Raw genomic sequence first — 14,946 nt, 5'->3', positions numbered from 1 at the left:
GGAATCAAACACTAGTTAAGTATTTTGTGACCAAAACTTCTCTCTAGAGACTGAATTTCTCAAATAACAATGGAGTCCATTAAAATGTACTGAAATATGAAAAAAACAGACTAGGGCTTTAGGAGAAAACTACTTCAGCTCATGTGAAAATTAAATTGAACTTATCCAAGATTTTTGCTTCTGATAAAAACAGAACAAAAGGAAAATATATGTTAAAAGAGATTAACAATGTAAACCTCTTTAATTTTGCACATTTTAACTATAAAGTAAGGAAGAATAAATATCATGATACTTGACTAGCTTGAGGGTTCAATTACCTAAAACTAGGTAACTTCTGAGTTATGCAGAAGTAAAAAACTGTAACTCTAAAACTGGGTAACTTCTGAGCATTCATGTAGAACTAAACTTGTTCTGCTGAGTTAAAATATTTTCAATGCCAGTAGTAATTTAGAATCTATTTTTTGGAAATGTATCCAATGTAGATAACTGTTTACTAGATTTTATAGTGATCCTCAGGCACATAATATTTATTGCAAGCTCCATCTGTGGGTACCTTTTGTTGTGCTTGGCTGCGAACAGATGCATCTAACATTAGCATCTTACATTAGTATCTAACAGTAGCTCTCAGAAGTTCCTCCACACACCAAAAAAAGAAGAAAAAAGAAAGGAAGAAAATGTCCAGTTTATATAAAATTGACCTAATTACTAGGAGTTTGGCAAATACAATCATTTTTCTGGTCATGCTCACAGGTAGGCGACACAGAAGTACACTGGACTTCAGGGTTTAAGTATAATACAGCTAAATAAAAAAACTAATTCTTGTCCTGAAAAGCAGTTAGATGAGATGGAGCTGGGAACAAGCACTGAATCTTCCAACAGCCAAAGTCCCTACAAACTGCTTCCTGCAACAGATGTATTCTAAAAGTGGAGGTGTGAAAAGTGTATTTCTAGAATCCTTTAAAGGAAAGCAGACAGCCTAACACAAACACTCTGTATAGGAATGATTCAGAAGTCTTCCTTCTCTCGGAGCCTATACTGATCTATGGAGGGCAACAGCACATAAGGGAAAGGATGCTATGACCATAATTATTTGCAATCACACTGAGAAATTACAAGATGAGGCAAAGACACTGACTACAGTGTCCAGGCACGCTGATCTATTTGCACTTGGTCACCCAAACTGTGAAGGACGGGTGATATTTTAAACTGTTCTGTTATCTTACAGAATGCTATGCACCAGCAAGGAGTGTTCTATGGAGGTAGGCTATTTGCACAAAGAGTGTTCTTGGCCTGCAGGTTTATGAGGACTGCCTGCACTGTGGGCTGCTGTGCCTCATGGTGGATGCATACTCTGTGTTGATGTGAGGGGCTCCTCCTAATGACACTTGACTCTCACCCTGCCAGACACAGCGGGGGGGAACTAGAAGTACCAAATACCCTCGACATGCACATCTCTGTAAACTTGCCATGAGTTCAGCCGATGCCATGGCATAAGGAAACTTGGTCTGCAGCAAGAACAGAATAAAACAACATGTGATGGCATGACTGGTTAGAAAACAAACCAGCTTTTAGATAGCCTGACTTTATGAGGTTTTAGGCTAAGTGATGCCTCTCCCATGGTTCTTCTCCTCACTATCCCCAGCAAGCTGTTTTCTCTTTCTGGTGCTTTCTGGTGCTTTCTCTTTCTGGCCGTTGTTGTGCTCAAACAATCCAGAATGCTGAAGCTGCCTCACCTGGGACAATACCCACAGCCATAGGCCCAGAAGAGACCTGGGCCTGAGCTAGAGGAGCACTGCTGGGTGGTTTAGGCAGGTCATAGCTGGTGGGGACCAGTACCAACTTGCAGGCTGACTCCCTGGTTTTACTGAGCTTTGCCGCATAACTATGTTATGAGGCAAAGGTGTTTTCCAGGTGTTTTCTGGACCTGATCCTGATCCACAGATCAAATTCCAGGCTTGACTTCAGACCTACTTCCTCACTGTACTACTGATATGAACTGGAGGTCAGTCCTGGATGCCATTCATGTTCAGATATGCTCCCTGGCAGCTATATGTGAATCTCTGCTATTTCCACCCCTCATCCCAAAGGGAGAAGCTGGCTTGGGGGCCCAGGCATATTTTATTTGCCAGTATGAATTTATATACGCAGTGCCTGCGCTGACAGGCTGTCAGCCCCCCAGCTCCAGCACTGGTGTCTTGGGTTTGATTTGGGTTTGTTTGGTTGTTTTTGGGGTTTTTTTTGGGGTTTTTTTTGGGTTTTTTTTGACATAGAGGTTTTGTGAGGACTTTTGGCAATCTGTTCTGATTTTAAAAAGGAGCTCATGATGTTTCTGATGGCCAATGTCAAGGTTTGACATCCAGTCTTCCCCTAGCAGGCTGGTTTTGACTCTCAGTGCTGCAAGAGGTTGGTACACTTGCTATAGTCTTGTAGCCATATTTAAGAAAATACTTCCATGACATAAGGAGGAGAGTGGGCAGAAACACTCTAGTATAGAGGCATCATCTAGAGCTTACCGTGCATATGAGCATATGTTCTCAGCCATTGCCACTATGTTTGACTAAAATTTTAACAGGTGATTTTTATGCTCAATGTTTCTGTTGCAGGTCTGTAAGAAGCATAAGTTTGTTTGCCTGAGAACTGGGTAAAAAATAAACTTAAAATGCAAATGTTGGAATGAACAAGCAGTGCTAACTTATATAATCATATCATGCATCATTTGCAGATCTGCCCAAAGTAAACTTTTCTTTGTATAATAAGCATCTGCTTCAAGAATGGTCCATAACAAGCCCTGTGAGAATTTTTGGTAATTACACTAAAGGTTGCAGTATTAAAAACATCCTAAAATACCAAGGTAGATTTTGTATCACTTAAGGTACTTTCTTCTATTAGCTACTTTTGTCATTAAAAAGTGAATTGCTTTTTTGATTATTCATCTGTAAGTCTTCTGTGTTATCAGATATTTGCAAAGTGATTGGTTTTATGGGAGATTGTAATTTGTGGATTTAAGCAGCTTGATGTTGTGTGATGAGATATGAAAATTCTGAACTTAGTATCTGGTGCCTGTAAGATGAACAATTGTCTTTACAAGAAATGGGAGGATAATAAAAAAAACAGTTTATTGCAACATAAATGCTAGTTACAACGTTTCAAAGCACAACTACCTTCACACTGAGAATTGAGTTTCTGACACCATAATAAAAAGAGCAAAAAAACATTTAAATTTAAGTCTCATCTGTGTGCCTCTTCCTCATGTTAGTCCCTCTCCCTTACATTCACATGCACACATGCACGTCTTTGCATCCTGTTCCTCACTGCTGTGGCTGCCTAAGTCATTATTTCCACATGCAGCGCACTGAGGAGGTGCTAGCAGCCACTCAGCAGGAGGCAGCTCCCAGGAGAACTCTGCTTCCTGAGAAAAAGAGAACACGTTTCACCACCATGGTATGCTATCTGTTACATGACTCCACAGCTGAATCCTAAGAAATTGAACATAGCAGTTGCCCGAACACAACACTGTTTTGGAAAAATTACAGTTTAAGTAAGTGGAAATGCCAATACTCCCCTATGGCAAATAGTCTTGAAAAATTGAGAGATTGGAAACAGTCCTTGAAAGCATTTTACAGCTGCAGACAGACTCAGAGCATAACAGCTCTTTGATCTTGTGTATGATGGGAAGAGCACCACTGGGAGCTTAATGCCATCAATTTATGCAAATGTCATGGAAGGAGACTCCATGTAGTTAAATTGTTCTGTCTCAAATGCAACATTTATGAAAGCTATCACTACTTCATTATCCTCCAGGTGGATACATTAGATCATTATATAATAGAAATTAAATCTAAATGTTACCTTTGAGTTTGAAGAAGATGCTTTAATTAGAAGGAGAAGTGCCTGTGATATATATAAGCCTGTTTGCAAAATGCTACTGCTTAAAATGCTGACTGCAACTAATAATTCAAACCCTATAATATCATAAGGAAAGCCCCATATAAAGTAGCAACTGAAAATGCACAAACAACAGTCATTGTAAGAAAAAGAAAAATCTGGGATACAATTTTCATTTACTTTGTGCAATCTAATTGTAGCTGGGATCAGCAGAGATTTTTTACAAAATGGGCTCTGCAAATAATTTTTTTTTAAATATTGTTATCAATGTTTACAGACAATGCCTTTGTTTTAAAGAATAGAATTTCTCCTACCTGATCTTGAAAACAAAATAAGAGCAGTAGAGCAGTACTGATTTCTGACTCTGTTCTAAATTCAGCCTTTGTTTCCTTTTTTTTATCCTCAGAGACTTCAAGGGAATTTTTCTTTTATTTATCTAAATAAAAGTGTCTTTGCTTGGTTATAACTTTTTCGTCTTTCATGGGATGAGTGAGTTTTAAACTCCATGGAAACAACAATGATCATCTGAAAAAACTGCATCTTTTAACTTGCAGCAAATATTTTTTACAGTACACAGTATAGAAAACACATAATGAGAAATTTGAAGATAAAAAAATTTTTCAAAATTGTTTGCTAGTAAAAATAGATACATAATTTAAATAAATTTCTGCATAAAACTCCTTGGTTAAAAACAACTGAGATCATAAAATTTTTTGTTCAGTCCTATGCAGCCAAAAAACAAAGCCAATTAAAATATAAAAGTTAAGAGTAAATTTTTATCCTGGACACAAAATTACTAGAGTTTTTTTCTCTTGTTGTAATTGTTACAAGGTACTGATTATGACTTAAATTTTAAAAAGTAATGTGGATATAATTGATATTTAAGATTTCTTCTTTAAGCATAAGCATTTGGCAGCTCTAGATGATAACTCCCTGTTAGCTCCAATATGGATTGGTCCTGCACTTTTAATGACTAGCAGCAAAGCGAATGCAATAATTCAACAACTGGGATCCACATGTAAGAGGAAGAGCAGAGCTTTAGATCACATTGCAGTTAACTGGTATTACCACCCAGGAATAAATGGTGGTAGATTGGTCATGCTGCTTCCAGTGGAAACTCTATGAGTTTTATTTATTTGCTCACTTATTTTTGCAGTAGCAGTAGTAGCTATTGCAGTAAATGTCATACTTTAGCAAATATAGAAATGAGGGACTGCAGTAGGAGACAAGGATTTGTAAACTGAACCCCACTGCAGTGGGTTAATGACCAACAAAACCTTATTCCTCTGTGAATTATGACCGTTGGGTAGAAGTAGCCAGCTCTGCACATGAGCCATTCTACAGGAGCCCCAGATCCTCCACTGTGTTTCCCTCTTAGCTTTGGATTATGGGATGTGACCACTGGCCATGCACATCCCATTCAACTTTTACTGTAAGGACGGTGGTGTACTGCACTGATTTCTTTTTCTCTTGTGTGCCAGAGCACATCACAGCACAGTAAAACCCTTCTTTGACTCTCCTTCAGAAACCTTTCCTAAAAAGGAAAGAAAAATAAATCTGTCCTCTGCCCAACTTCAATTTTTTTACAAAGCTTATACAGTCTGGCATCATTTTGATAGCTCTACTGCTCTGATAAATTTGGTTGCAATTACACAGTAAGTTCAAAAATTGAGAAAGTATCAGCAAGAGATATAGTCCATCTCCATCATATAACTGAAATTATATCTGCCGAATCAAATGCACTGGGAAAAAAAAAGGCTATATTAGGGAAAAAATAATTAAATCAGTTTTTTAAAAATTGTAGCAGAAAACATAATTGATTAATAAATTTTAGCATGATTTAAAAGGAGAGATGAAAGATCAAGTAGGCTTCTCATAAAATAAGTAACAAGCAGCACACCTTTTCTATTTACTACCTATTATTGAAAATGTTTGTAAAAAGTATAGGGTTGCTTTTGCAAGGATATTCACTTAGGATTTTTTTTTTTTTTTTAATTTTCTCAAACCAAAGGATTGATCTATTACAGAAAAACCTAAGATGATTCTCTTTTCATATAATGCTGACAAGCACAGTATGTTTGCTAAAGTAATGCCTAATAAAAATCCTGTTGGAGAGCCAGCCCTGGTATTACTGGCACACTGGCACAGCAGATGTTTCTTACTCTAACACAGCTGAAATGGCTCTTAACTGTATCCTAGAAAAGAAGAGTTCAAGGGGGAAAATTTGACAAGAATATGGTGTTGTGACTGATAAAATTTGGACATCATAGAAAGGCTCCTGAGAAAATGGAATTGTCTCCTTTGCTCAGGGAAGTCTTTTGTCATGGACTGACTTTGTTCCCATGCTCTTTGATGAGAAAACCTTTTCATAGTGTTTTTAGTAGTTTTCCCTGAATCTTCTTTTAAATACTTCATGTTATTTCATGAATCAAGATTGAATACTTCATATTCTGTTCTCAACACCATACAGCTTGGTACTATTTTTGGCCCTGAACCCTGCTCCAAAAATGGGTTTAAATATTTAATGAGACATAGATCAAGGTTCAGATTTTTCCTGGGGGGTAATCCAGCTATCCATAGATGCACTATTTCTTCTGGGATTTAAGCTAGTTCTGCCTACTGCCTCCCTTTTCAGGAGGACACACCCTACAGCTTTGAGCAACACTTAGGTCTGATCAAGAATTCCTGGCATCCTTGTCAGGGCACATGATGTCAGTTACTCCATTTTTGTACTTCTTAGCACAATGGAGCTCTGTTCTTGGATGTCCCTGGGATGCCACCCTGTTAGAAATGACAATATCCTTTCCTGCTCTCTGACCATCTGAATTTCTCTGAGAAATTCTGAATACTGATGGCATTACAGACAGAAAAACCAAAACTTTCTTTGAGTTTTATTTCTTGATATACTTCTCAAAATTAAATTACTGCCTTAAATGTCATGGGCCATGTCTACAAGTCATGAATTATACTGATTTTTACAGGTTTTTTTTGCAGATCCACCAAGAAAGGAAGTACAGGGAAGATTTATTATAGCTTGCACTCTGCTTTCAGTAAAGGGAGGAGCAGTCATATGAGTAACTGCTGGTAAATATTATCTTACCTTTCTCACATTAACATATCTTTCACCTACAACCTGAACAAGATGTATCAAATTACTACATTGTAAATAATCACTTTCCACTCATCACTCAAAGGGCTTCTTCCTCTATTAGTCATTTTCTTTCCTTATAAGATGTGTAATTAACAACTCAAGATGAAATACAGAGGCCATTCCAAGTTCTGAGTTTATGTGAACTTAGTGTGCTGTCAAAACTCAGTAGGATTTTTTGTTTTTCTTCTTAATTTTCCTAAAATGAAATGCAAACAGTTGTAATATTGAATAGTCAATGAAAATGGGTTTATTTTTGATTTGCAGAAGCTGTATGTCAATCCCTCAAAATCACTAGATTTTTATTTGGGTTGCTGTCCCTAACAGAGCTGACTACAAGCTGTGGGCCCAAAACACCATTTAAAAACATATTTGAAGAGATAATTCTTTCTATGTTGGGTAAATACCACAGAAGAAACAGAAGTGTTCAAGTTTTTGCTGTCTTCTATGAGTATGCTGTAAGTTGATAATTCCTACCTTGAATAGAAATCCCTGTCACATGTTCTTTCAAACAAAGGAACTGTAGAATCATAGGAATCTTACTGCTCTGGAGTTGGTATGGTTGGATGGGGTTGTCTGATGTGTATCTACAAGAGGGAAAAGAAGCAAGAAAGCACCACTGGGCTAAGACCTCTTAGATTACTAACTTTTTACAAAAAAAGTAAGTACCTTGGGAAAGAAAAAGCATTAAAAAAAATTAGAAAATAGTTTTTGTTTCCTATAACCACTGCATAATTCCCAACCCTATTTATCCCTATGAATGAAGAATTCAGATTCCAACACCTGGTTAAAAGGATTCATAATGCCCACTACTGTGGGAGAACATGGACATCTATAATTGCAAAAGCACCTGACAGGTAGAATTGCACTGGCAAAGAAAAAGCTCAAGAGGTTTGAGGCAGAAAATAGCTTGTAAGAATGACACTTGGATTTTTCAGCCCTGCCATATTAATCAGAATCCTGACATGGCTTCTGTTGATGCTCTCAGAGCATTGGCACAGCCAAGTGCTACTGGTGGCTTAGGAGACAAGTCCCAGGGTCTTATCTTCCAGTTCCCATGAGGTCTGTTATTTTCCAGTGCTTTCTCATTGTATAAGCTCACCGAACTTTTCCATTGCTAAAGTATCATGCATCCACTCAAGTGCAACTGTGAACATTTACAACTACTATTTTTACATCTATATTTTTACAGATATTTAATTCTTTTACAAATATGTAGGCCTACGAGTATTATATCTAAAATGTCTACCTCATGTCAGCAGTAGACCTGATTAATCAGATGGACTGGAAAAAAGTAAAAATTCAGTGGAAGAAAGTGTGACAATCTAAAATCAAACATATCAGAAAACAATAGTGATCAGTTACCATATCTAAGTGCTGTAACCAGGGCTTTTTCATGTTCACTTGAATTATGCTAGCTTGGTGTGTCCAAGTTTTGAATGTCAATCCAATGTGTCTCATAATAAAAGACGAATACTGTTCCTCAAATAACAAATAGAAGGTATCATATGTAGTGTAAAAAAGATGCACTGCCAGTTCTGCCCCTCAGTTTCTCTTCCCTAAAATCGGTTACTGGCTCCAAAGACACTAATCCTTAACTTTCAGTGCACACCTCCACCACCTGCTGTAAAGCCCTGTAGCACATCAGCCTTTCAACTTCATGTACTCTACCTCATCTCTGTTGAGCACATCATCAATGGCATTTGGTGGCATCACAGATATTGCACTTGCCTAAGGAGAACTCTGGATTTAAATTCTTCTTCCTGCATCTGATGTGCTGCTATGGTTCAGGGCTTTGATGAAACAAAACAGTGACTATCTATAACCACTAACTACATGCAGACATAAAATAAATAGTTTTTGAAGATGCTCTTCACTTTTGTTTCTTGTTTTGGAATCTCCAAGGGATCTGACTCCTTCCTTTCAGGCTCACTTACAAGAGAGTAACCCTGGCAGTTTAAACAATTTGTCAGTATGTTTTCTGTACTCTTCAGTTGGGTCTATAAAGTAATCTGATACCCTTCTAAATATATTATCTTGCCTTTCCTTATTTACAGTCTCCAGGGTAAAGAAGCATTCAGTATGTTGGGACAGTTAGACATGCTTCTGTTACTCCCTTCCAAAGATACTCCTTTCCAGAATACGGACAAGAGAGGAAAGATTTACAGAAAAAAAACCCCAGGCAAATAAACAAAAACCAAAAATGTTTTACACAAAACACCAAGAGTATTCTGTCAGGTAAGTGCCAACACAGTACAATACCAAACACACTGCCAGAGGCTGAGCACAACACCAAGCTCCTGTCATTCACAGATTCAGAGATATGCTGAAATGCAGAGTACTGAGCTGCATAGCGCAAGAAATATTGCTGTGAATAACAGCCCACTTTTTCAGTAGTCTGAGAGACAATAGCTGTATTCCCATGAATCTTTATTCTTGCTTATATTAAGCAAGAATGGCCTGGAATCTGTGGTGATAGAAAACTATGGGATATCTGGAGACAGTAAGTCCACCTAACACACAGGAAAAGGCAGCCAGGCACAAGTAGAGAACTGACATTCATGGTTTGCCTCATAGCTTGTACAATGGCTTTCCCTCAGTTAATACAAAACAGATTAGTGTCTCAGGAGGTGATAGAGGAATTGAGCTGTCTTGCAGGAGCAGAAATAAATGGCCTAAGACAGGGAGAGGAAGGAAGCCCATAATCTGGCATTACTTGTGTTACTGCTGCACTGGGGAAGCACCCATTGCTTTCATTTTCCTTGCCATCCAGGCCTCCTAATTAACTACAGCTTATTGAATATCTGGGGCTCTGCACACATCCAATTGTTTTAAATTACACCTTCATTTTTAGCCAAAAGGAGAAATTAACAAGTTTAATTAAAGCAAGATTGCAGTTCATGCCTTACATTTATTTATTTTAAAGAAACCATTAGGCATTATATATATATATATATGCTACATGTGTTAGTATGTGATATATATAATGTTTTTAATAGTTTTTAATATATGTGTGCAAATACATAGTCAAAACAGGCAATGCATTATGGGCATTGCATATAAATGTTTGTGTGAGCATATATATATAGATATATATGTGTGTAGAATAATACTGTGTACAAATTAGATACATATTCTTTAGTTTGTTGACTTTTCCCTTTTGTACTTTGACAGGAACCTCGCAAATGAAATTATCAAAATTTTCTGCTCCCCTGTTTTTTGAAAAGTAGTAGAATTTCTAGCTGAAGATCTAGGTAGTCTCTAAAATTGAAGCTAAGTGACTAGTAGCACTTGTTTAGCACAGACATGTTTTCCTTCCAGAAATAAATGTTTTTAACATTCAGATTTCGTAGTTTGATTCCAAAACAACTTAGGAAGGCTTAGTTTACAACTCCTTTTGTAAACTAGAATTAGTATGGAAAACTTCATTATTGCTAATGTTATCTAAACCTTACACTATTAAAGTCCTTTGAAACCATTCTGAGATACCGCCTTTGACAAGAGATCACCCAAATACCACTCAGATGATGTAGATTGACTGAAAACTGTGTTGTTAGTACAACATTTATCCTTACATAATCTTTCAACAAGACTGCTCACCCACCAAAAATTACAAATATTTCTAAGAAATCCAAACAAATTCAAACCCATAGACATTAGACAGAAGCAATGAAATGTTTCAGGTATCATGATTAATATGTTCTCTGTCTTTGGAATTTTTTTTTTATTAACTACTTAGAGATATTTATTGCAAATCTTGCTGACTAAATTTCAGCATTCATTGTTTCAAAGTAGCTACTTGGTCATATCAATCAATCCAGGTTCACAGCATATAATTTATCCCTAAGACTTCTTACAAAGCAGGAGAAAAGCTCATGTGGACAGAAGATGTTATTATGGGAACTGAAAATAGCTAGTTCTAACTAAAAAGTAAGCCAAAGTGAGCAGTCACTCTAACAGATGATCCGTGAGGGTATACACTGAAAGAAAAGTATTATGTAGTAAGAAATATGTTCTGAAGTGTCATATCATGCATATTTCACTGTTATGGCTGACTTTTCTGAACTAAAATAAACCTCTGTTTGTGAAGACTTCCTCTATTCATTGTTTCCTGACATGAATGCAACAGGAGTCTCTTCCTGCTTCTCTGTAAGACAAGAGATAAGAAGAGCAACATCATACCAAAACCAGTTTGAATGAACATTTATAAAATCATTCCTCTTTAGTATACTTTGAAAAATTACATAAGTGCAGTCTGTTTTTCTATAATTATTTTTTCCTACACATTAATGAGCGACAAGTTTGGGTGGCCATGTTACAGTTTGAGGCAAGGGGATGAGGAGGGGAGTGTCACATGACATTCCTAAAGTGTAAGGTCTAGTGACATGTCTAAGAAGTCCAAGGAGTTTCAGTGTTTCTAGTTTATGCATTATGTATACATATATAATATAATTTAAGGCAAAAGAGAAAAAGATATCATACAAAGATATAACGGTGTAAAAGCTGGCCTCTTCTCTCCAAGTAATCAACTGAAATACAGCTTATCTGAATTTTGCAAGTAATAGGCAATATGTGAACAAAAACAACCAATAGGACCAAGACACCAATAATATATGCTCAGATTATGCACCCACCATATTCTTATGATATTTTCTTTTCATTATTGATCACTTACTTAAAAAGAAATAACTGTCAGGCAAATCTTTTTCCTAATGAATAAAATAACTTATGCCTTTATTTTTTTCTATACCAGGAACAGAGTTTTAACACGGACAATACAGAAGTGCATGTTTATTGACAAAAACACATTGCTGAGAAAGTCTCCCAGTACCTATACCAGCAATTGTTGTTTGAATGGCAGGGCTGGTCCCCTGTAGCACATCTGTAGTCAAACCCAAAGATCTAGCATAAGGGGAGCAGCTTAAATAAATATGACACAGTTCTGTTTGATTTATCTCCTGAGAGCTGTTTTAATAAAACGCCAATGTCTGCAATAGTGTCTGTCCCAGACAGCCTGTCTTCAAAGTGAAGTTGCTATAAAGACTGATTGTAACAGCACATCTTCACTTGCCAGACCAGCAAAGCATCAACAATAGCTCTTATGTAAGTGAGAGCTTCAAGGCCTTCTAAAATTGCTCTCTGACATACCTTATTCTGCCTTTTGGACTTGGAAAACTTTTTGTTCTAAGTATTGCTGAGAGGTGGAAAAAGTAATTTCTTACAGCAGTACCATGTACTGCTATTTATGTGTCTTAAATTGATGTTTCTTTCCAGAAAAAAATCCAGAATAAATGTTCTTATTCCTTACCAACTGAACATAGGAAGAATCTCAGTAAATCCTTTCCATTATGAGTCTAACTAGGGTGAATGTATAACAGAATCCTTAATGTTTCCATGTCTGGCAGTCATTGACTCCTACTATCTTTACCACCTGCACTTTTCTTCTGAAACACAATATTATATAAGTAATTTTGAAGCCTTATCTGTCCATTTCGGTTTTTTCCCTTAATTCCCAGTTCTTGAGTATTTTTTCAGTGGCTAATAGCATGTTAATCTGTGCTCTTCCATGGCAACCATGCTAAATATGGATCTGTGTCTGACTGCATTCTTTTTTAGTACGCATTTTATTAGTTTGAGCATTCTCTTTCTGTTAGCCTATGACACTGGGTTATAAGCACTAGCAGTTACATATCTAAATCCATTTTTCTTTGTAAACTGCCTAAATCATGCCCAAATCTCTCAACAAATAGACCCCTGTGAATATAGCATGACTGAAAAAACAAAAAATGAAACACATTATCTACTGCTTATCTAATAGAAGTAAAATAATTAAAATAAATAAATAATTTAGTGAATTCAAACCTGTTTATACATATTTACTTTACTCATAGTTTGGTGTATATATAAAAGACAAAGTTCACTCAACATTTCTAGTTTTACGGATGAATACACAACTGAAAGATGGGATAAGAAAAAGAACATGGCATGTAGAGAGACTATAAAACTTGCAACCTCTCTTCACCACCAACCAAGAATGCTTAGTGTTGTATATTAACATGTGTGCAGGGAAGGTCAGATTTTCTAATAACTAGAGTTGTGATCTTGAAGCTGTCAAGCAAACCACTCCAGTGAACTTTTGCCTTCTTCTGGCCTGCATAGGGGTCTGCTTGGAAGTTCTGCTGGAAAACTGTCCTGTAGAGAAGAAAGTTCCAGGAGAGCTGGTGATTTTCAGGGAACATCTCCTACAGGACCAAGAAAGATGGATCTTGATGAGTAAGAAATCAGGCAAGGGTGGCAGGAGGCCTTCATAGATACCCAAGTAACCTTTAAAAATCCCAGCTTGAAAAGCAGACACACAAGAAATGGAAGCAGGATCCCATCACACAAAAATAATACAAAATCACTGTCCAGTTGTGGAGAGATGGTGTTAGAAGATGCTCAGCAGGAGCTGAATCTGGTAAGGGGCATGAAGGGCAGCATGAAAGGCTTCTACAAACAGCAGCAGAGTGAGGCAAGGGAAAACAGACCTACAGCTGACATGGGTGGGACACCCGGTGACAAAGAACATGGAATAGGCTGAGGTATGCAATGTTTTCTTTGGCTTGGTCTTTACCAGTTAGACCAGCCTTCATTAATCCAAATTTCCTGAGACAAGTGAGAAAATCAGGAACAAAGGCCACCTACCCTTGGTGGAGTAACAGTAGTTTAAACAAACAGCACATCCTTAAGTCCATTGAGCCTGGTGGGATGCACATTATAACCCATTCCATGCTATAAATCCAATCACATTCAGTAAGATCCCAGATGCACCCAATAGTGTGGGTTACACTATAAATGTCTCTTCTCATTCATGATCACAGATTCACATATAGTGCGGTTTACCAATTCAACACTATAAGTCTGGTTGAGCTCAACAGGAACTTTCATGAGCACAGATACACAAATAGTAGGAGCAACAGATTCTTTTAGGCTGATGGTCATAAATTCACTAGACTTGCAAAATATAAACATATAGTGCTGTGTACAATTGTTCCTGAGTATAGTCTGATGTGATTCAAGGTGCAAATATTACTAAAGAGGTGTCCTTGATTTGGGGAGGAGAGATGAGAAAGCTCACCAACTTGCCCGCAGGTGGTCATAGTCTCATCCTCTTCCCCTGAGGACTTCAAATTCCAGTTTATACTTTTGGGAGAGTGAAGGTGAGACTGTAATCAAATATTCTGCTACTGCCATCATAAATGTTGGAAAGATTAGAAAGATTACAAAAGCTGTGGGTCTTGTGCAAGGGTGGAACAGAACTGTGACATCTTAGTATTACTGCCTTTTCCAGCTGGCTGATTGCATTGCACAGGTTGTCCAGTCTTCACCTGGCAACCTCTCAGGCCACCAACATGCCACCATGTCCATGGGAATCCTGGCAACCTCTCAGGCCACCAACATGCCACCATGTCCATGGGAATCCACAGCATATCACATGGCTGTAGGCCCCATTCCCACAAGGCTGTGGAGTGTCCACCTCCATTTTACAACATGCTGCTGTAAAAAATGACCTCTGTACTTTGTTTAATTAGATTTTTTGCAAGTTTTTTAGAGATTGTGTCTGCAGCACTCTGTAGTGGTTGGAGCACAGGTCACTTTCTTGGATTCCTCCCACATTAAACTATAAGACATGCATTTATTTTCTACCCAGTTTTAAACAACAGCAGCATTAATTTATAATCTGATTCATACAGACTTATTTAAAGACATGAAACCTTCTCATATGCATTATCTGTTCAAACCAATTATATATATATTTGGAGGTACTTAAAGTAGGTGTAATATGACCAAATCCTAATAAATAACAAAAAAAGAAGAATAATCATGCCTGTTCTTTTCCATTTTCTCAAAGGCCATCTTGTTCAACACAGATA

Source organism: Taeniopygia guttata, chromosome 1A, assembly GCF_048771995.1.
Source record: "Taeniopygia guttata chromosome 1A, bTaeGut7.mat, whole genome shotgun sequence".
In the NCBI taxonomy this organism is placed as follows: domain Eukaryota; kingdom Metazoa; phylum Chordata; class Aves; order Passeriformes; family Estrildidae; genus Taeniopygia; species Taeniopygia guttata.
The sequence above is the reverse complement of the archived record's forward strand: the minus strand, read 5'-3'. Positions refer to the sequence as shown.